Source organism: Salmo salar, chromosome 11, assembly GCF_965601325.2.
Source record: "Salmo salar chromosome 11, fSalSal1, whole genome shotgun sequence".
NCBI lineage: Eukaryota > Metazoa > Chordata > Actinopteri > Salmoniformes > Salmonidae > Salmo > Salmo salar.
In genome coordinates, this window is record NC_138301.1 from 84,737,873 (window position 1) to 84,762,210 (window position 24,338).

The window sequence follows — 24,338 nt, forward strand, 5'->3', positions numbered from 1 at the left end:
CAACCTCACCCTCAACGTGATCAAGACAAAGGTGATGATTATGGACTACAGGAAAAGGAGGACCTATCACTCCCCCATTCTCATCGACGGAGCTGTAGTGGAGCAGGTTGAAAGCTTCACGTTCCTTGACGTCCACATCACGAACAAGCAAGCACACCAAGACAGTCGTGAAGAGGGCACGACAAAACCTATTCCCCCTCAGGAGACTGAAAAGTTTTGACATGGGTCCTCAGATCCTAAAAAAGGTTTTACAGCTACATCATCAAGAGCATCCTGACAGGTTGCATCACTGCCTGGTATGGCAACTGCTCGGCCTCCAACCGCAAGGCACTACAGAGGGTAGTGCATACGGCCCAGTACATCACCGGAGCCAAGCTTCCTGCCATCCAGGACCTCTATACCAGGCGGTATCAAAGGAAGGGCCTAAAAATTGTCAATGACTCCAGCCACCCTAGTCATAGACTGTTCTCTCTGCTACCGCACGGCAAGCCATTCCCGGAGCTCCAAGTCCTAAATAGCTTCTACCCGCAAGCCATAAGACTGCTGAACATTTGTTTTGTCACTGCTGCTACTCGCTGAAGTGCATAGTCACTTCACCCCTACTGTACCTACATGTACAAATGACCTCAACTAACCTATACCTCCACACACTGACTCAGTATCGGTACCCTCTATATATAGCCTCGTTATTGTTATGTTAACGTGTGACTTTTTTAAAACTTTAGTTTATTTGATAAATATTTTCTTAACTCCTCTTGAACTGCACTGTTGATTAAGGGCTTGTCAGTAAGCATTTCACAGTAAGATCTACACTTTTTGTATTCTGCGCATGTGACAAATAAAGATTTTATTTTATACACTAGCTAGAACCTTTTCATAGTGCATCTGGTAAGACAAAAAGGTTCTGTGTATGTTTGGTGGGACGTTGATGGAATAGTCTCCTAGTCCACAGAAATCTGGGCACATTCATGTTTTTGCCACATTCCCATGAAACACGTCTAGAACATTAATATCTTAAGTTCTGAGAACATCGTAACCACGTTCTGGGTAGGTTCTATTTGACATTAAGGGAATGGTTTCTTAGAAACATTCCAATGAAAACGTTAGTTAATGACCTAATGAGACACTTAAGGGAACGTTCTTTAAAGTTGTGGGAACATTTGTTTTTACCTGGGAGGAGACATTTGAAGCAGCCTAATCAGATAAAAAATATTGTGGCTGACTGTGTTTATGCTACATATAAACGGTAATATATTTGAAAAGTTAAATGACAATTATGTAGGCTGTATTGAAGCATTCGGTTCGAAGTATGTGAGGAATAGCCGCTCCGATTGGAGAAGAGGCAGAGCACGTGTTAAGCTTTCCTGAATAACTGGGACTGTCGGGAGCATATGTGTCCACATTATTATAGGACTACTTAGGAGAATGATGATCTGCAACAGACAGTGCATCTTGGTATCAGAAGTAAAAAATACAACCAGACTGGCCTGCTACTGTGCCTTTCTAGACTTTTGTACTCATTTGAAAGCAATAATGCAATTATTCATTGCATTTTGGTGTTGTAGGCTAGTCTACGTAGGATAATTGCATATTCCTTAAACAAGATACACAGGGGTGCTTTTTGAGCTGCATGTCTCATGTCTTCACAGTTCTTTCATGAGCAGTGATGCATCTGGCCTCTCCGCTGCCTATCAGCTATTCCTATTTGTTCTTGTGGATTCATATTGAAAATTGATGTAGCTTTGAATGCTTTTTATGTGTGGTATGATTGCTTGTTAGCCTATTGCAGATCTGGACAAGCGATCCACCTTCCACTATTGTCACTATGAATGGTGGATAGTGGGCAGGATAGACTAGTAGACTATATTGACCTGTGGTATAGTAAAAGTTAGCACATGGAAAATCGTAGTGAATAAGGGAAGTACCAAAACACCTTGATATAGGGGAGGAGCACCAAGTAGATGAGGACATTTGGCTAGGATGAAAGACCTTACATATTAAAACCTGAAAATGAGTGAATGTAAAGCAGAGAAAAAATGCAATACCCTCGCCTGTGCTCAAAACAAAACACAAAGTTTGACAACCATCCCCTATTTTGGACTAAATTTTGAACCGTCCCTTAATTCCAAGGCTTGAAAATGGGAAAGCAAGCAAGAGGGGATGAGGTAGGGAAAGAAAAGTGTGTGTGAGAGAGAGAGAGAGAGAGACAGAGAAACAGAGAGACAGAGAGAGAGAGAGAGACGCACACACTCTCACACACTCCCTCAGACCACTGCAGCTGAGTGAATGGAGTGGATCGGAGCAGAGGCAGAAGCAGAGTGATAGAGAGAGAGGGGGAGAAGGGAGGGGAAATCGTTCCTTGTTACTACTTGTTGCTCTTGCCTTTCCGTGCGGAGCGTTGAGGATGATATTCCCTGTGTTTTCCTGGCTGGAGTGGGAGCTTGTCTGAGGTAAGAAACTCGCAGCTTTTACCATTTACTGCTGCTGTTTCTCAGGGTGAGAGGGAAGTAGAGAAGGAGGAGACAGGAGGTAAAACGGGGCTAGTATTTCAATCCAGAGTTTGAGGGGGTTTCTGTGGGAATGCTGGCTTTGTGGAGCGGGGGAAGAGAGGGAGGTGTGGAGGGAAGTGTTTCACGTGCCAGAGAGAACAGAGCTACACTCCTCTGAGTAAAGAGGAAGACAGAGAGTCCCCACTGAATGAACAGACTGGCCCCTCTCTAAGAAAAGACAGAGTGAAAAACGGAGGGAGAAAAAGACTGAAAGACACAAAGGGTCCGTTACATGTGTTTAACAACTCTGTTCTCTTAGTAGGACAAAACAGGAGCAGTGAAACACTTTAAAATGGACAGTGGAAATTCTAGCTCAGCTCTCTTTCTCTTTCTTGACTACTGTATGCGGTGTTTCTCCATGCTGTCTCGAGTCTCCAGTTCTCTAATTAATGTTGCTCTCTCTCGCTGGTGTGTTGTTCTGGATATCTCCAGTTCTCTAATTAACGTTGCTCTCTCTCTGGTGTGTGTTTCTGGGTAGCTCTGTGTGGTTCAAGACGGCTCCCTGTTTATAATCTGGAGTGTGGAGTCACATTTCAACACAGTGCAGTGAGGAGGGAAGAGAGGAGAGGGTGGTATTTAACTACTTTAGCAGTCTCATTCCCACATGTATCAAGTCTGCAGGATTACTGTGTCTACTGCCTGCCTACAACCAGAGGCTGTTTCCTTGACAACTGTAGATAACTCATATAATCATACACGCTACCTCTACTATTTTATTATTATTAATCTTGCTGCCTAGTCACTTTACCCTTGACTACATGTACATATCTACCTCAACTACCACCGTATCCCTGCACATTGATATGGTGCGGATGCTGACCGTATGTAACTTACAATCTTGTGTGTTTTATTTCCTGCTCGCTTTTATTTTTGGTCTGACCTAGTGTTGAAAGTTGGATTTTCTATTTCGCACCTTTGACATTGAACACAGACGGCATTGTTGAGGAAGAGCCTTTAAGTAAGCATTTCGCAGTGCGGTTTACACCTGTGGTATTCTGCTCATGTGACAAATAAAACACCAACTCACTTTAGCATGTAGCACTAACTAATTGTAGCGCTTAGCTCATCATCATGTCTCTCTTTACAACTGTTAATACTGTATGTTACAACACCTCAACCCAAAAACTAGATCATCAACCCAACCAGCATGAACGTACTGCAATCTCAGTAATGACAGTGTTTCTGATTGACATAAATATCATTTTGGTGTTTAGCATGTCATTCCCAGCAAATGCAAGCACTCTTGTGACTTTCACAGCTTTTGACATTTAGCGTAAGTAGCCTATTTTACATCAAAAGTAATTCAAGGCTTTATATCATGTGTTGTATACCATTTGAGGACTTATCAAGCCTTTATGCTGTATCATGTGGCATGGATTTTAGCCACCCTAGTCTAGTTGTCATGGTGATATGTTCTGTCCATTTCGGTCCTTGTCTAGTGTACTCTAGTTATTGTTGTGATACCGTATGTTCTCCTCGACCCTGTCTCTTGATCAGCGCTGGCCAGGGCCGGGCGGTTGGTTGTTATTGTTGTCCTATTAATAGTGTGGGCTGAGCCGGCAGGCAGGCAGCTGAGAGGGGAGAAGCCCGGAAGGGAAGGGAAGGAAGTGGCCTTGGAGCGGCCAGCCAGCCGGAAAAGAGGGATTACTAGGACCACCGAGCGGGAATTATGGAATTACAGAACAGCGTCCCGAGGTGATGGGAATCAGTGAAGTGAACGGGACCGTAACGGAACATCTGATGTAGATCTGGCGTTACTCTTAGTGAGGTGGAACTGAACGCTACAGAACACAGAGACTGGGGAGGATATGGTCTGGTACACTATATCCTCTGGAGAAATACTCAGCATGGCTGCAACCTGAAAGGAGCAACAGCAGAGGAATCAGACTCAAATCATCTTAACTTCAACATTCAGATTTCTATTAGCTGCTGTTTATCCAGGTGTCACATCAAAGCCAATCAAGCTTTACTTGAAGTGCATTTCAAGTATCTCAATAATCACTGTTTTGCTCTTTAAAATCGAAACAGTCAAAGAAAATATGAATAAAGACTGCTCATCTCTGTCACAGAGGTAGCATACTACTCTCAACAACCCGTCTGTCCTTGCTTTTGTTCCATAGCTGACTTGGAGGCGATAAACTCTTAAGTGGTCTGACAGTGAAAGCGACAGATAAAGAATGGTTGATTGAGTAGTCTGATAATCCGCTTCGGTGTTTGTCTAAGGAGATGAGATGTAGCCACATAGCTCTCCTATCTCTTCCTTTTCTTTCATTCCACTTTCCATTCATCCATCCCCCTCTTCTCTCACTCCCTCATCCCTCTCTTGATGGGTTCCTAAGAAATGTCAGATGAATTACCTGTTGCCTGAGGATAGTGGAATCTACAATCTGGTGTTTGAACTTGTCTGGTAACCCTTGTTTTATGGTCTATCTTACCTCCATGCCAGTAGACCATTACGACTTACCATTGGTCAACATTATCAACATCATGTAATGGATTTACACGTCAGATGTTTTATTGTATATAACGTACATAGATCTTACGGTATGTAGAGTAGTGAATCAAGAGGCCTTTTTTACTTCCTCCCTCCTTTCCCAGACTTCATTGCTGTGTTGATTGCGAGGTCTGTGACTTGGTGTGTATGTGTAGAGACATGTCAGGTGTGCTGCAGCCAGCTGCACCATTGTGAAACTGTGTGTCTCTTGCAATTTACTCTTGCTCCACGCTTTGTCTTGAACGTACTTGTTCAGGACATTGTGTGTTGATGCATGAGAAATTAGAGATTCGATTTCTATCTAAATATGGATAGAGTTTATTATCCATGAGACAAACATGTTAACTTTTCCCTAGAGGATCAGTAAGGATATAGAAAGATATTGTGGGGGGTGATTAGAGTGCTGCTATAGTAGTGTTGGTTATGAAGGTACACAAATGTGTGCTGATGTCCAGTGAAAAGTCACAACCTATGGCTGTTCACACTCAAAAATGTGGTTTCCTCAAGGGTTCTCTGGGATAGGTGAGGATTCTATGTGGAACCATAAGGACTCAAAGAACCCTCTGAGTTCTTCAACGGCTCTTTACAGTTCACAAAAGGGTTCTTTGCTCTTTTAGTGATAATTAAAATGTAGGTAAGGTGGCTCATTTTAATATTTTGGGGGGTGGTTTGCACACAGCTCTTTTTGTGTAACCTTGAATGAGAGCGTCAATCCAGTTTATTTAATGTGTGGTGTTACGCTGTTACCTATTATATATGACTATGGCCAGGAATGATGTCTTGTGAAAGACTCATTTATGGTCTTGTGTCAATTGAAAATGGTTGACTAAACCAGTCAGTGGCGCTCTCCTCAACTTGTCAATAAACACAATAATAACATTGTTGACAATTTAATATGGCTAACCTGAATAAAACAATCTGTATGGTTCCTCAAAAAGGTCTACCAAGAGTGTTTCAGATTGAGAAAGGTTCTTTATTTGAACCATTCTGCATAAAGGTTCTATAAAGAACCATAAAAAAGGGTTGCAACCGTAGGAGAACCTGTTTTTGGTGCTATATAGAACCTTAGGAAAGGGTTCTTTATAGCACTGTACAGGTTCCTTTTAGAACCTTCAAAAAAGGGTTCTATATAGCACCAAAAAGGGTGCCGCTATGGTTACAAGCCAAAGAACCCCTATCTGGCACTATTTAGAACCATTATTTTGAGTGTGTTGGGTGTACATTAAAAGCTCAGAGTTTTATAGACAGGCTTCCATTTGGGCTGTGTGAATGGGGGCCCTCCCTCCCTCTCCCACTCTGCCCTTTGACCTGGCCCCCTCAACAAAAGGTGTAATTGCTGCTGGTCGTAAACCACCGTGGAACAGAAAGAGAGAGGAGAGTGATATACTGTATGTCAAAATCAAATCAAATTTGTAGCAGATGTATTTGTGGGTGTAACGAAATGCTTGTGTTCCTAGCTCCAACAGTGCAGAAGTATCTAACAATTCACAACAATACACACAAATCTAAAACTAAAAGAATGGAATTAAGAAATATATAAACATTAGATTGAGCAATGTCAGAGTGGCATTTACAAAAATACAGTAGAATAGAATACAGTATGTACATATGAGATGAGTAAAGCAGTATGTAAACATTATTCAAGTGACTAATGTTCCATTATTAAAGTGGCCAGTGATTCCAAGTCTATGTATATAGGGCAGCAGCCTCTAAGGTGAAGGGTTGTGCAACCGGGTGGAAGCCGGCTAGTGATGGCTATTTAACAGTCTGATGGCATTGAGATAGAAGTTGTTTTACAATTTCTTGGTTCCAGCTTTGATGCACCTGTACTGACCTTGCCTTCTGGATGGCCTTCCTGTGACATCGGGTGTTGTAGGTTTCCTGGAGGGCAGGTAGTTTGCCCCTGGTGATGCCACCCTCTATAGAGCCCTGTGGTTGCGGGCAGTGCAGTTGCCGTACCACACAGTGGTTGTGCATCTGTAAAGGTTAGTGAGGGTTTTAGGGGCCAAGACAAATGTATTCATCGTCCTGAGGTTGAAGAGGTGCTATTGCGCCTTCTTCACCACACTGTCTGTGTGGGTGGACCATTTCAGTTTGTCAGTGATGTGTATGCCGAGGAACTTGCAGCTTTCCACCTTCTCTACTGCAGTCCCGTCGATGTCGATAGGGGCGTGCTCCATCTGCTGTTTCCTGAAGCCCAAGATCAGCTCTTTTGTTTTGTTTTGTTGATGTTGAGTGAGATGTTATTTTCCTGGCACCACTCTCCCAGGGCCCTCACCTCCTCCCTGTAGGTTGTCTCGTCAATGTTGGTAATCAGGCCTACTACTGTTGTGTCATCTGCAAACTTAATGATTGAGTTGGAGGCGTGCTGGCCACGCAGTCATGGGTGAACAGGTAGTACAGGAGGGAGCTGAGTATGCACCCTTGTGGGGCCCCTGTTGAGGATCAGTGAAGTGGAGGTGTTGTTTCCTACCTTCACCACCCGGGGGGGCCCGTCAGGAAGTCCAGGACGCAGTTGCACAGGGCGGGGTTCAGACCCAGGGCCCCGAGCTTAATGATGAGCTTGGAGGGTACTGTGGTGTTGAATGCTGAGCTATAGTCAATGAACTCTGTTCATTGACTATAGTGTGCAGTGCGATGGCGATTGCATGGTCTGTGGATCTATTGGGGCGGTAAGCAAATTGAAGTGGGTCTAGGGTGTCAGGTAAGGTAGAGGTGATATGATATGATCCTTAGCTAGCCTCTCAAAGCACTTTCTTGGGTACAGGAACAATGGTGGACAACTTGAAGCAAGTGGGGACAGCAGACTGCGATAGGGAGAGATTGAACATGTCTGTAAACACTCTAGCCAGCTGGTCTGCGCATGCTCTGAGGACGTGGCTAGGGATGCTCTCTGGGCCAACATCCTTGCAAGGGTTAACACGCTTAAAAGTCTTACTCACATCGGCCACAGAGAAGAAGAGCCCACCAGTCCTTGGTAGTGGGCCATGTAGGGGGCACTGTGTTATCCTCAAAGTGGACTATGAAGGTGTTTAGCTTGTCCGGAAGCAAGACATCGGTGTCCACAACGTGGCTGGTTTTCCCTTTGTAGGCCGTGGTTGTCTGTAGACCCTGCCACATATGTATCCTGTCTGAGCCGTTTGAATTGTGACTCCACTTTGTCTCTGTACTGACGTTTTGCCTGTTTGATTGCCTTATGGAGGGAATAACTACACTGTTTGTATTCGGCCATATTCCCAGTCACCTTGCCGTGGTTAAATGCGATGGTTCGTGTTAAAGGGTTTTGCGCAAATGCTGCCATCTATCCACGGTTTCTGGTTTGGGTAGGTTTTTTAAAAAGTGTGTGATAATTCTACAGCAGTCTCTGCAGCATACGCTCAAACCGGTTTGATTAGAATGCTCATTTAGAACGTCCAGTTTCGATTGACGCAACAGTCAGCATTTAAACTAGCCACAGTTTTTTCACAGAAACATTTTGCACAAACACAGTCCTTACAAAGTTATATCCTGAATGTGAGCAGTTTATTTTTGGACGCAGTGTTCAGACATTCACAGAAGTAGTGACAGCATACACAATCATCCAAACTGGAAAATGTAGGCTACATTAGTCCTAGCGTTAACTGAGGAAAGATTGATGTAACACAAATGGTCATATTTAGAAAATTCTCGGCTGTCAGAAACCACAATATGAATTAGCTAATAGCAATTACTATTTATAATTCATCACATCACGGGTTTGCTCTCCATTGATCAAAATAATTGAGTAAAACACTTTCTAGAAATTGAAAGTAATCCGACGATGGGTAGTTTGTGCATGCCGTCATGTATTTTTTTTTCGCGTCAACCAAAGATAGTAAGAGGAGACAAGATGAGTTTGGTCTGTTTGCAGTATGCATGTTGAAGGGGGTTGTCATCTACAATCATTCACTTCCAGAAGTTTACCCTTCACCTCATTATAACATCTTTGGTCTGACAGACATTTACCTGACACCCAGATTGCATTGTATAATGTCAACTAACATGGCGCCACACATAGCTGGCAAATAGCTTAGCATTAGCTCATCATAATCAGTACAACCTTCAAAAAAGTATTTTAAACACATCATAGGTGTCCATTACAATCTATGCAATAGTCGGAATGCATTATTTGTCACCAGCACTTTAAAACATGTGAATAAAACTGTAAATACATTATGCTCCATACATACATACATACATACATACATACATACATACATACATACATACATACATACATACATACATACATACATACATACATACATACATACATACATACATACATACATACTGTATGCTACAGTAGAAACGACAACACAATATACAGAAAATAAGACATTTACTTTGATAGGAACGCACACATGTCCAAAGTCATTATTTGCAAGGAAAACAACAAGGAAGGCAATGTGAGCGCTAGCCAGAAAATGTGCCAATTTGTGCAAGACTGCCCAAACGTCTGCGTACTTGATCTGCGGAAACATTGGTGAAGTGCTTGGGCTCTCCTCGAAGAGAGAAGTTTGTCTGGCTCAGTAAAGCCTCAAACATAAATTGTCTGCAACACTGAAATGGGCAACTTCTATGTTTATTAATGAGGAGGCGGAACACACCTCTATTCAAACTGCTTAACAATCACATTTTGGAACAGTATATGCATTCTGACATCACGTGCATAAAACAACTCATGCTGGGGCAACCTTGTGAGATATTTGGAACTCATGTGTGAAAAGGTTATTGATATTCACAGTGGGTACATCGCCTATACACTTCCTGATGAACTCAGTCACCGTATCTGTGTATTCGTCGATGTAATACTCAGAGGCTACCCGGAACATATCCCAGTCTGTGTGATCAAAACAATCTTGAAGCATGGATTCCGATTGGTCAGACTAGCGTTGAATATACCTTAGCATGGGCACTTCCTGTTTGAGTTTCTGCCTATAGGAAGGGATGAGCAAAATGGATTTCTGAGCAGATTTGCCGAAGGGAGGGCTGGGGAGAGCCTTGTAGGCATTTTGAAAAGTCAAGTATCTGTGGTCCAATGTTTTGCTTTGTTAAAATCCCCAGCTACAATAAATGCGGCCTCAGGATATGTGGTTTCCAGTTTGCATAAAGTTCAGTGTAGTTCTTTGAGGGCCATCATGGTGTTGGCTTGAGGGGGAGTATACACGGCTGTGATTATAACCAAAGATAATTATCTTGGGAGGTAATATGGTCGGCATTTGATTGTGAGGTATTCTTGGTCAGGTGAACAAAAGGAGTTGAGTTTCTGTATGTTATCACAGTCACACCCTGAGTAGTTAATCATGAAACATACCTTTCGCCTTTCTTCTTCTTGGTATTCCTGTCTGTGTCTGCTATAGAGAAGAGAATGTGTTTGTGTGTGTGCATAGCATTTGTTTGTGTATCTGTGTGTGTGAAAGGGTGCATTTAGCAATGTTTGTGTGTGTCAGGTTCTAGGATTGTGACTGAGTGTGTGTGTGTGGTAGTGTGTGTGTTTACACAAGAAGCTTGAGAGTCTGCGCTCCTCAATAAAATAATCAATTAGCTATTTCATACCCTTCTGCCCCATTTGAAAGAAGCAGCCTTAATGAACACTGTGTATCAACAGACTCATTGTCTTTCTTTTTTTAACTCAAAGGCCATGAACTCTTGAGCTGTGTGAAGTGGCATATGTTATGGCTAGTGTATGCTTGGTCTTGTGAGTGTATATTGGTTTAGAGTGTGTATTGGTCTAGTGTGCTGTTTGCTAGTGTGCTGTGTGCTAGTGTGCAGCCTCCAGGGAAAATGTTAGTTTTTTATTGATTGTGTTTACAGATGTAGGATCTTAATTTGATCACCCTGTTGCAGGAGAACTTTCCTGCAATGCAGGACATTTAAAACTTGTAGTGTATTTGAGGTTTAAAAGGGGTTCTAATCTTCGTAATTTCCACTTCCGAATTTTAGACTTGATTTTCACATATTAGTAATATATCAACCCCTACAAAAATGTCCATTAATTATAAAACACAAAATAATTAAAATTTCCTGTTGCTGCAGGATTATTTTCTTGCTGTCGCAAACTGGCTCAAATTAAGATCCTATGTCTGTAAGTGTTATGGTGTGGGGTGCTACCACAGTCTTCAGATCTAGCAGTCTTCAGGTTTCAGGCAAGCAAGTGCTGTAGTTGTGTGTGGGTTTGAAACAGTAGAAGCTGGGTGTCTAGGTTTGCTGGGCCTGGGTAGTGTGTGTGTGTGTGTGTGTGTGTGTGTGTGTGTGTGTGTGTGTGTGTGTGTGTGTGCGCATGTGTGTGTGTGCGCGTGTGTGTGTGTGTGCGCATGTGTGTGGATGGTAAGGAATGCACCGGTGTTGTTGTGCCATCATGCTGGGTTTGACATTTGTTTGCCTCTTTGACCTTGCCTCACTGTGGTTCACACACACACACACACACACACCCTTCTTCTGATTGTTCTGGACTGAGTTCCTAGGTGGAAAAACAGGAAAAGGCCAATGGAGACACATGTGCACAGACAGACAGACAGACAGACAGACAGACAGACAGACAGACAGACAGACAGACAGACAGACAGACAGACAGACAGACAGACAGACAGACAGACCAGACAGACAGACAGACAGGACAGACAGGACAGACAGACAGCACGGACAGACAGACAGGACAGACAGACAGACAGACAGATGTCAAACAATGTCAGACACACACAGTTTTAGATTTACACAAACACATTTAATACATACAGAAAGTCTAAATTGGACCAGATAGGGGTTATTTTTGCTTGTAACCAGACCAGACCCCTTCACCTTTTCCAGATGTTACGTTACAGACTTATTCTAAAATGGATTCAATAGTTTTTTTTCTACCCACAATACCCCATAATGACAAAGCAAAAACAGGCTTTTAGACATTTTTGCAAACGTATAAAAATTATAATAATGAAATATCGCATTTACATAAGTATTCAGACCTTTTACTCAGCACTTTGTTAACACCTTTGGCAGCGATGACAGCCTTGGGTGTTCTTGGGTATGATGCTACAAGCTTGGCAAACCTGTATTTGGGGAGTTTCTCCCATTCTTCTCTTCAGATCCTCTCAAGCTCTGTCAGGTTTCAAAATCAAATCAAATTGTATTTGTCACATGCGCCGAATACAACAGGTGTAGACCTAACCGTGAAGTGCTTACTTACAAGCCCTTAACCAACAATGCAGTTCAAGAAATAGAGTTAAGAAAATATTTACAAAATAAACTATAGTAAAAAATATATATATATTAAATTACATAACAATAATGAGGCTATATACAGGGGGTACTGGTGTGTGCCGTTGGATGGGGAGCGTCGCTGCACAGCAATTTTCAGATCTCTCCAGAGATTTTCGATCGGGTTCAAGTCCGAGCTCTGGCTGGGCCACTCAAGGAGATTCAGAGACTTGTCCTAAAGGCACTTCTGCGTTGTCTTGGCTTTGTGCTTAGGGTCGTTGTCCTCTTGGAAGGTGAACCTTCACCCCAGTCTGAGGTCCTGAGCAGGTTTTCATCAAGGATCTCTCTGTACTTTGCTCCATTCACCTTTCCCTCGATCATGACTAGTCTCCCAGTCCCTGTCGCTGAAAAACACCCCCACAGCATGATGGTACCATGCTTCCACGTAGGGATGGTACAAGGTTTCCTCCAGACGTGATGCTTGGCATTCAGGTCAAAGAGTTCAATCTTGGCTTCATCAGACCAGAGAATCATGTTTTTCATGGTCTGCGAGTCCTTTAGGTGCCTTTTGGAAAACTCCAAATGGGCTGTCATGTGCCTTTTACTAAGGAGTGGCTTACGTCTGGCCACTCTACAATAAAGGCCTGATTGGTGCAGTGCTGCAGAGATGGTTGTCCTTCTGGAAGGATCTCCCATCTTCACAGAGGTACTCTGGAGCTCTGTCAGAGTTGGGTTCTTGGTCACCTCCTGGCCCTTCTCACCCCGATTGCTCAGTTTGGCTGGGCAGCCAGCTCTAGGAAGAGTCTTGTTGGTTCCAAACTTCTTCCATTTAAGAATGATGGAGGCCACTGTGTTCTTGGGGACCTTCAATGCTGCAGACATTTTTAGGTACCCTTCCCAGATCTCTGCCTCGACACAATCCTGTCTCGGAGCTCTACGGACAATTCCATTGACCTCATGGCTTGGTTTTGCTCTGGCATGCACTGTCAACTGTGGGACCCGATATAGACAGGTGTGTGCCATTCTAAATCATGTCAAATCAACTGAATTTACCACAGGTGGACTCCAATCAAGTTGTAGAAACATCTCAAGGATGATCAATGGAAACAGGATGCAACGGAGCTCAAGTTCGAGTCTCATAGCAAAGGGTCTGAATACTTATGTAAATAAGGTATTTCTATTTTTATTTTTAAATCATTTGAAAAAAATCCTAAACTTTTTTTTTGCTTTGTCATTATGGGGTATTGTGTGTAGATTGAGGGGAAAAAAACGTTTTAATCCATTTTAAAATAAGGCCGTAACGTATCAAAATGTGGACAAAGTGAAGGGGTCTGAATACTTTCCGAATGCGCTGTAGAACAATTTTTAAAGGTTCAATAAAGAACCATGCTCATAAGGTTCTAAATTGAACCTGTCCGGTGCTATAAAGAACCCTTTCCTACGGTTCTATGAAGAACATGAAAACAGGTTCTATATAGCACCAAAAAAAAGGGTTCCGCTATGGTTACAACCCTTTTTGGGGCTATATAGAACCTTTTTTTATGGTTCTTTATAGAATCTTTATGGAGAATGGTTCCATAAAGATATGTAGATCCTTTTGAAGAACCACAGGTTTTTATATTCAGGTCAGCCATATTATATTGTTAAGATTCCGTAGGTGTTATTTTTGTGTTAATTGACAAGCTGAATCAAGTGAGTTTCCTCTGGAACAGCTGGGGGTCCCTGAAGAGATAATTGAGAACCACTGACTGATTTAGTCAACCACTTATAGACTGTCTGCCTTAATTTGAGGATATTTTCATCCATATCGGGTGAACTGTTTAGAAATGACAGCACTTTTTGTACATAGTCCCCCCATTTTACGGAGTAAAAGTATTGGGTCAAATTCACTTATATGTGTAGTCAAGTACTAAAAAGTTAAGTGTTTGGTCCCATATTCATACGCAATGACTACATATCAAGCTTGTGACTCTACAAATTTGTTGATGAATTTGCTGTTTGTTTTGGTTGTGTTTCAGATTATTTTGTGCCCAATAGAAATGAATGGTAAATAATGTATTGTCATTTTTTGTCACTTTTATTGTAATTAAGATTAGAATATGTTTCTAAACTCTTCTACAAAAGAAAGTCACAGACCCACAAATATCATATTATATATATATTATATATATATATATATATATATATTATATATATATATATATTATATATATATATATATATATATATATATATATATATATATATATATATATATATATATATATATATATATATATATATATATATATCATAACACAACACATTACATAAACTGGAATGACACTCACTCGCGGTTGCACAAAATAGCTGTGTGCAAACCACACTCCAAAATACTCTAATAAGTCGCTCCCCCCCATTTTAATTATCACTAAAAGAGAAAATAACCTTTTTCTGAACTATAAAAAAAACATTGAAGAGCTTAAAGGGTTCCACATAAAACCATCACCCTTCCCGAATATAATTTTTTGGTGTGTACTCTCTGTCCTTGTTTCACCTTAGTGAGGCTTATAATATACTGTAGTGGTGAAAAGATCGAACCAGGTCCTGTACCGGTATAGAAGTGAATCATAGGTCATTAGTCACAGGGAAGAGAGGACTTCCTGAAACTGACCGTAAACTAACCGGGTGAATTCTCCTTTCATAGCTTTACAAGCATGGCATGGCCCACTCTTTCTAATAGTCTGACACACACATAGACACAAACACACAGACACAGGGGGGCAAAGAGCTGTTAGGAAGAGAGCTGTTGACAGGACTAACTGTCCCCTGATGTCAAGCAAAACTAGTTGTGTGGCTGTAGATACTCTGTGAAAGGGAGGTTAGGGGGCAGAGGCAGGAAATGTGGGTTGTTTTTACCACCCTGCTTCTCAAACAGGGCTGTGTGTACGTGTGAGTGAGTGTCTGAAATAGGGGTAGTTTTTTTTACGACCCTGTCTCTTACACAGGTCTGTGTGTGTGTGTGTGTTTGCGTGTGTGTTTGCGTGTGTGTTTGCGTGTGTGCGTGTTTGCGTGTGTGTGTGTGTGTGTTTGTGTTTGTGTGTTTGCGTGTGGCTATTCAGGGCAGGAGATTTAGAGTCGAACACACAGAAGGGGAGTTGTTATTTTCGACAGGGCAGTCTAGACACACTGTAGTCGTGTGTGTATTCTTAGGAGTACACAGCAATACACACACTCTGCCCTGTACCCTCAGTTTTTTTTATTTGACCTTTATTTAACATGGCAAGTCAGTTAAGAACAAATTCTTATTTACAGTGACGGCCTAGGAACAGTGTTCAGGGGCAGAACAACAGATTTTTACCTTGTCAGCTCGGGGATTCGAGTGCAGTCAGTAATGTCTGAAATGACAGTGTATAAGCGTGGTCATAATGACAATGGGACATTGTAACTAACAAGCACAAACATTGGGACTTAGGTTGGTTTCCTTGGCAACATTTGGAATGTCCAGGTGTCAGGGATGTTGGGGGAGGGGGGGGGGGGGGGGTTGTAAGGGGATAGGGCGAGAGGAGGGGGAACCTTGGAGTGAAACACATTTTTCCCCTCTTTTCTGTTTCCTGCGCAGAACAAATTGTCCTTACACCTTCACAGACAGCTCTGCCTAACAGAGGAAACTGTGTGTGCGTGAATGTGTGTCTGTGTGTGTTTGTGCGTGTGCTTGCATGTGTGTGCTTACATGTGTGTTTATGCAAGTGTGAGCATGTGTGAAAGACAGTAGGGCAATACCATATGGAATGTGTGTAGACATGTTGACGTGTCATAAATACATCATGAGCAAATGCCTTTGTACTTCAGGAAACTGCACTCCTTAAGCAGAAAACGTTCAAGGAAAGTTATCACTGATGTCACGGAGCACAACAATTAAGCTGTAGAAATGATATATAGGTCTATTGGAAAAATATATTCACACACAATATTTTCTCTATCATATCAGTATGTCCACTCAAAAGTGGAAAGCATTTGCTGTGGTATTCCATGCCCTTGCAAACTGACTTGAGTAGGAAGTGAAATGGAAATCAAAACCACCAAACTTTATTCATATTAATATTCGGCGCTCTTATCCAGAGCGACTTAGTGAGGGCTTACATTTACGTCACCCATGGGACTCAAACCCACAACCCTGGCGTTGCAAGCGACATGCTCTACCAACTGCGCCACACGGGACACTTCTCTGCTGTAGCGGTTGATCTTGTCACAGGGTTTATTGATGCCAACCCTAGGCTCGACCGTAGTGTATATTGTGACTGAAACTAGGCTGTGTTATACAGTGTGTAGTGACAGAGCAGAGGGGAGACCAGACTAGAGCTTGCAGAAGGACAGGCTAGGGTAGGGAGAAAAGGTCACAGGGGAGTGTTAATTGTGTATTTAGCATCACAATGGATGAAACTATGCAACTTACACACACACACACACACACACAAACTGGTAGTTTACTGAACTCCTAATGAGGACACTCTTCCCATCACCCCTTGTTTGTCTGGTGTGTGCGTGTCTGTCTCCCTAACTCCCTCTCTCTCTCTCTCTCTCTCTCTCTCTCTCTCTCTCTCTCTCTCTCTCTCTCTCTCTCTAGTTGTGAAATATTCATCAGAGCAGAAGTCTTTTAGTTTGCTTCAATAATTCATCTATTTGTTGGTTTTATGGAAAACGTGCTGCTAGGCTTCAAATCCCACCAGCTAGAGGAACTGCACCAGCCTCTCATCTCTCTCTCTCTCACACACACACACACACACACATTTTTACATTTGACATTTTAGTCATTTAGCAGACGCTCTTATCCAGACTAATTTACAGGAGCAATTAGGATTAAGTACCTTGCATACACAGACAGTCTCTCACATCAAAAGAAGCACGTAATTATGTATACAGAGTCTCCAATTAAAAACACATATTTTGACCAATGGGTAAAATACTATGTTAATTGTGTAGATAATCCTCTAAGAAAATCAACGGTCCGAACTTCATGTCTCTATCATAATCCATTCAAAAGTTAGTTAGTTTTGATGTCTTCGCTATTATTCTACAATATAGAAAATCATTAAAAAAAATTAAGAAAACCCTTGAATGAGTAGCTGTGTCCAAACTTTTGACAGGTACTGTATGTGTTATGGCTTTACCCTGCTATATTGTGGATAAAGAGTTACTTGTCTAACAGAACACAGGGGGTGTTCTTTAATGCATGCCTCTCCAACACAATCCAGGTAGAATCAGGAATTCCTCAGGGAAGCTGTCTAGGCCCATTACTTTTTAAAATCTTTACTAATGACATGCTTTGAGTAAAGCCAGTGTGTCTATACATGCGGATGATTCAACGCTATACAGGTCAGCTACTACAGCGAGTGAAATCACTGCAACACTTAACCTCTTGGGGCTAGGTGGGACGCTAGCGTGCCACCCGTGGTGCACTCCATCAACAGCAGGTGCATTTCAAGAGCGGCAAATTTGAATCCAAATAAATGTCAAAATTCAAATTTTTCAAAAATACAACTATGTTACACCATTTGAAAGATAAACATCTCCTTAATCTAACCACGTTTTACGATTTCAAAAAGGTTTTACGGCGAAAGCATAAATTTAGAGTATGTTAGGACAGTACATTTACAAGAGTTGTGTGTAATGTTTTGTCAAGTCAAAGACAGGGTCACCAAAACCATAAAACCAGCTAAAATGATGCACTAACCTTTTACAATCTCCATCAGATGACACTCCTAGGACATTATGTTAGACAATGCATGCATTTTTAGTTCTATCAAGTTCATATTTATATCCAAAAACAGCGTTTTACTATGGCATTGATGTTGAGGAAATCGTTTCCCTCCAATAACCGGCAGTCAAGTCAGCGTCACAAATTAAATAATTAAAATTAGAAAACATTGGTAAAATATTATATTGTCATTTAAAGAATTATAGATTTACATCTTTTGAACGCAATCAACTTGCCAGATTTAAAAATAACCTTACTGGGAAATCACACTTTGCAATAATCTGAGCACTGCGCCCAGAAAAATACGCGTTGCGATACAGACTAGACGTCATGTTGGGGAGACCTAAAATCGAAAATACTATGTAAATAATCCATTACCTTTGATTCTCTTCATCAGATGTCACTTCCAGGTATCACAGGTCCATAACGAATGTAGTTTTGTTCAAAAAAGCTCATCATTTATGTCCAAAAATCTCCGTCTCGTTAGCACATGATGTAAGCCAGCCGGACTTCTCGTCATGAATGAGGGGAAAAAATATATTTCCGTTCGTTCAAACATGTCAAACGTTGTATAGCATAAATCATTAGGGCCTTTTTTAACCAGAACATGAATAATATTCAAGGTGGACGAATGCATACTCTTTTATAACGTATTGGAACGAGGGTACCCAACATGAACTAGCGCGCCAGGTGTCTAATGGGACATCAACGTTCCATGGCTCTTGTTCGGTCAGATCTCCCTCCAGAAGACTCAAAACACTTTGTAAAGGCTGGTGACATCTAGTGGAAGCAATAGGAAGTGCCAAAATATTCCTAAACCCCTGTGTTTTTCAATGGGATAGGTTTAAAGTCAATACAACACATCAGGTATCCACTTCCTGTCAGAAAATGTCTCAGGGTTTTGCCTGCCAAATGAGTTCTGTTATACTCACAGACACCATTCAAACAGTTTTGGAAACTTTAGAGTGTTTTCTATCCATATATAATAAGTATATGCATATTCTAGTTACTGGGTAGGATTAGTAACCAGATTAAATCGGGTACATTTTTTTTATCCAGACGTGCAAATGCTGCCCCCTAGACCCAACAGGTTAACAAAGAGCTGCAGTCAGTTTCAGAATGGGTGGCATGAAATAAGTTAGTCCTAAATATATCAACAACTTAAAGCATTGTATTTGGGATTAATCATTCACTAAACCCTTAGTCTCAACTAAATCTTGTAATGAATAATGTGGAAATTGATCAAGTTCAGGAAACTAAACTGCTTGGAGTAACCCTGGATTGTAAACTGTCATGGTCAAAACATGTTAATGCAACAGTAGCTAAGATGGGGAGAAGTCTGGCCATAATAAAGCGCTGCTCTGCCTTCTTAGCAACACTATCAACAAGGCAGGTACTACAGGCCCTCATTTTGTCACACCTGGACTACTGTTCAGTCGTGTGATCAGGTCCCACAAAGAAGGACAGGAAAATTACAATTGGTTCAGAAAGGGGCAGCACGGCTGGACCTTAAATGAATGATATGTATGTCAATCTTCCATGGCTCAAAGTAGAGGAGAGATTGACTTCATCACTACTTGTTTTGGTAAGAAGTATTGACATGCTGAATGTACCGAGCTGTCTGTTTGAACTACTAGCACACAGCTCGGACATCCATGTATACCCCACAACACACGTCACCAGAGGTCTCTTCACAGTCCCCAAGTCCAGAACAGCACTACATAGAGCCATGGCTACATGGAACTCTATTCCACATCAGGTAACGGATGCAAGTAGTAGATTCAGATTTTTTTTAAACAGACAAAAATACACCTTATGGAACAGCGTGGACTTTGAAGACACACACAGGCACAGACATAAGCATACACATGATAACATACACATGGATTTTGTATTGTAGCTTTGTGGTAGTAGAGTAGTGGCCTGAGGGCACACAATGTGTTGTGAAAAGTGTTATGAAATGTAATGTCGTATTTTTTTATTGTATACAACTGCCTTAATGTTGCTGGATGCCAAGAAGAGTGCAGCTGCCTTGGCAGCAGCTAATGGGGATACTTAATAAATAAAGAGACACACACTGTGACACACACTGTGAGTTGTGAAGTGAAGGTCTGCCGATGTTTTGGACACTTTTGGTGAAGATGTGCTTTGTCAAGAAGGTGCTTTCTGTACCCATAAGTATCTATATATTCATGACCTACAGTATGAAGTGTGTGTGTGTGTGTGTGTGTGTGTGTGTGTGTGTGTGTGTGTGTGTGTGTGTGTGTGTGTGTGTGTGTGTGTGTGTGTGTGTGTGTGTGTGTGTGTGTGTGTGTGTGTGTGTGCGCGCGCTCGCGCGTGCGCATCTCAGTTAAGATAGCTATTGTATCTGACTGACGGTGGGACCACCACTATAGGGTTTTTCATTAGAACCCAATGGAGACAGGAGTCCCAGTATTGCTGTCTCTGAATGTAATAGAATACAAAACAAACACAAAGAAAGACATGGTTGGACATGTAGTTGATCTTTCTATACTGTCCTATAGCCCTTTTTTGGTATGCAGTCTTCGTGAAAAAGATGGGCACTATATATATTACAAGCTTGGGTATGTCACGGGACGCATTGCGGTGCTGCTCAGTGTTGCATAATCATCTCTCTCTCTCTCTCTCTCTCTCTCTCCTCTCCTCTCTCTCTCTCTCTCTCTCTCTCTCTCTCTCTCTCTCTCTCTCTCTCTCCTCTCTCTCTCTCTCTCTCTCTCTCTCTCTCACACACAGAATGACGCGTGCCTTTTAGATTAGCAGGAAGGCCAAGGTTTGTTTCCTTATCTCATAGTAAGACATATAATGATAGCAAAAATAGGAAAAGAAGAGAGGGGGTGTCTTGTGTTGGGAGTGTGGGGAGCCCCATTCTGAGTTGTCCTGGTTGGTGGGTAGTGTTCGCTGATTGGGGCTTTCGTTCTTTAATGGCTTTGAATCTCTCTCTGTACAATCATCAGTTGGACCCTGCGATAGCCCTGTGGTAGTTGGACCCTATGTTAGCCCTTTGGTAGCTGAAGGACTCCGTGGTGGCTGTGGTAGATGTATGACCCTGTCGTAGCTGGATCTTGTGCTGGCTGCACAGGTTGTAGTGCATGTATCGTGTTTCCATGTGGTTCTTTGAATCAGAGTGGCCCACCAGACCAGAACAGTGTAGGGTAGAGATAAGAAAGCAGCTCAGGCCCACAGGGAAGACCACTGGCTGTGTGGACAGCTCAGAATCAGCCTCTCTGCCAACCCTGCGTACAGTGGAGTCTCCTCAGAACAGGAAGGGGAGGACCATCCTCCTCAGTGAATTTCAAATAAATACAAATTGTGAAACATTAAAAAAGTTATCCTTTTTAGATAAAACTATACTTAACATACTCACATGTCACCAAATAATTGATTAAAACACAGTTTTGCAATGAAGGTCTACAGTAGCCTCAACAGCATTCTGTAGGGTAGCACCATGGTGTAGCCGGAGGACAGCTTGCTTCCGTCCACCTCTGTGTACATTGACTTTAATACAAAACCTAGGAGGCTCATGGTTATTACCCCATTCTATAGACTTACAAAGTAATTATGACAGTATCCGGAGGACATCCTAAAACCTATCAGAGCTCTTGGAGCATGAACTGACATGTTGTCCACCAAATCAAAAGATCAGAAAATTAATCTAGTACTGAAAGCATAAGCTACAGCTGGCTAACACTGCAGTGGAAAATGTGTTGAATGAACAAGCAAAGTGATCATGCTGATTATATGTGGCTGCTATGAAAGTGAACCGTGTTTATGTGTGATCAGGCGTGTATTCGTTCTGCCGATTCTGTTAAAAAAAAAAAGTTTCTTGAAACAGGGATAAACAAATCAAAATCATCAAATTGTGTTGGTCACATACACATGGTTAGCAGATGTTATTGCGAATGTAGTGAAATGCTTACCTTACATAGCTGAATTTGTCCAATAGAAACTCTTGTTTGCAACTGTTGGATTAACCTCTATGGGCTAGGTGGGACGCAAGCGTCCCACCCGTGGTGCACAACATCAACAGCAGGTGCATTTCAAGAGCGGCAAATTTGAATCCAAATAAATGTCAAAATTCAAATTTTTCAAACATACAACTATTTTACACCCTTTGAAAGATAAACATCTCCTTAATCTAACCACGTTTTACGATTTCAAAAAGGTTTTACGGCGAAAGCATAAATTTAGAGTATGTTAGGACAGTACATTTACAAGAGTTGTGTGTAATGTTTTGTCAAGTCAAAGACAGGGTCACCAAAACCATAAAACCAGCTAAAATGATGCACTAACCTTTTACAATCTCCATCAGATGACACTCCTAGGACATTATGTTAGACAATGCATGCATTTTTAGTTCTATCAAGTTCATATTTATATACAAAAACAGCGTTTTACTATGGCATTGATGTTGAGGAAATCGTTTCCCTCCAATAACCGGCAGTCAAGTCAGCGTCACAAATTAAATAATTAAAATTAGAAAACATTGGTAAAATATTATATTGTCATTTAAAGAATAATAGATTTACATCTCTTGAACGCAATCAACTTGCCAGATTTAAAAATAACCTTACTGGGAAATCACACTTTGCAATAATCTGAGCACTGCGCCCAGAAAAATACGTGTTGCGATACAGACTAGACGTCATGTTGGGGAGATCTAAAATCGAAAATACTATGTAAATAATCCATTACCTTTGATTCTCTTCATCAGATGTCACTTCCAGGTATCACAGGTCCATAACGAATGTAGTTTTGTTCAAAAAAGCTCATCATTTATGTCCAAAAATCTCCGTCTTGTTAGCACATGATCTAAGCCAGCCGGACTTCTCGTCATGAACGAGGGGAAAAAATATATTTACGTTCGTTCAAACATGTCAAACGTTGTATAGCATAAATCATTCGGGCCTTTTTTAACCAGAACATGAATAATATTCAAGGTGGACGAATGCATTCTCTTTTATAACGTATTGGAACGAGGGTACCCAACATGAACTCGCGCGCCAGGTGTCTAATGGGCCATCATCGTTCCATGGCACTTGTTCGGTCAGATCTCCCTCCAGAAGACTCAAAACACTTTGTAAAGGCTGGTGACATCTAGTGGAAGCAATAGGAAGTGCCAAAATATTCCTCAGCCCCTGTGTTTTTCAATGGGATAGGTTTAAAGGTAATACAACACATCAGGTATCCACTTCCTGTCAGAAAATGTCTCAGGGTTTTGCCTGCCAAATGAGTTCTGTTATACTCACAGACACCATTCAAACAGTTTTAGAAAAGTTAGGGTGTTTTCTATCCATATGTAATAAGTATATGCATATTCTAGTTACTGGGTAGGAGTGGTAACCAGATTAAATCGGGTATGTTTTTTTTATCCAGCCGTGTCAATACTGCCCCCTAGCCCTAACAGGTTAATGATTACACCCTAGATCAGCTAGATACAGGCAAGAGTGTGCAAGGCGGTATTGAATGTGTCACTGTCTGTCACCTTGATTGCTTAAAGTTTCTCTCGGCCTGTGCAACCTATGTTATAATCTTTCATTCATATGCAAGGTTGTAGCAACCTCATGATGGGTATAGGGAAAATGTGTGTATCGTGTAGTAATCTAAACCTATCAATGTTACATTGAGCTAGGTGAACGCAATATGAATGAATGTCATCCAATATGCTGTAATAGAAATATGGCCATGCCCCCAACAAAAATCGTGCTCTCTCATCTTAAACGGCACCGATCGCCACTGCCTGTGTGTCTGGTTTCTCTAGGTCTAAGCACACAGTTTCCCGTGTATATCAAGAATGGTCCACCACCCAAAGGACATCCACCCAACGGCAGGTCAGTGGCCGAAAACAGGTCATTTATGAAAGACGACAAAGGAGACTGACAAGGAATTGTGCAGAGCAACAGACGGGCTAGAGTTGGTCAACTGACAGTCCAGTACAACATTGGTGGCCAAAGACCCATAACAGAATGCGCAACTCGTTGTACCTTGACACGAATGGGGTAAGGCAGCCAACGACCTTACAGAGTTCCACTTCTTTTGGCAAGAAACAAGAAACTGTGATTGCAGTTGTCTAAGGAACGAAAAACACTGAACAGTGGAGAATTGGAAAAACATTGCCTGGTCTGATGAATCCCAGTTTCTGCTGTTTCATAATGATAGGAGAACTAGGGTACGGAGAAAACCACATGAGTACATGCATCCATCATACCGCGTCAACATTGCAGGCTGGTGGTGTGATGTTGGGGGGTGTGTTTTCATTGGGTCCCTTGATAAAAGTGGAGCAATGTTTGAATGCCACAGGATATCTGAACATCATTGCCAATCA

General features: G+C 41.8%; 1 protein-coding gene across 1 annotated transcript in view; it reads left to right on the plus strand.

Annotated features, from left to right (window-relative positions):
• Positions 1 to 2,260: 2,260 nt before the first annotated feature.
• LOC106562976 (disabled homolog 2-interacting protein) overlaps positions 2,261 to 24,338 on the plus strand; it is a 207,830-nt gene continuing 185,752 nt past the window's right edge. Inside the window, exon 1 of the mRNA XM_014128141.3 lies at positions 2,261 to 2,450. The gene's annotated coding sequence lies outside the window, so the exon portion shown is untranslated. The remainder of the gene's footprint in view (positions 2,451 to 24,338) is intronic.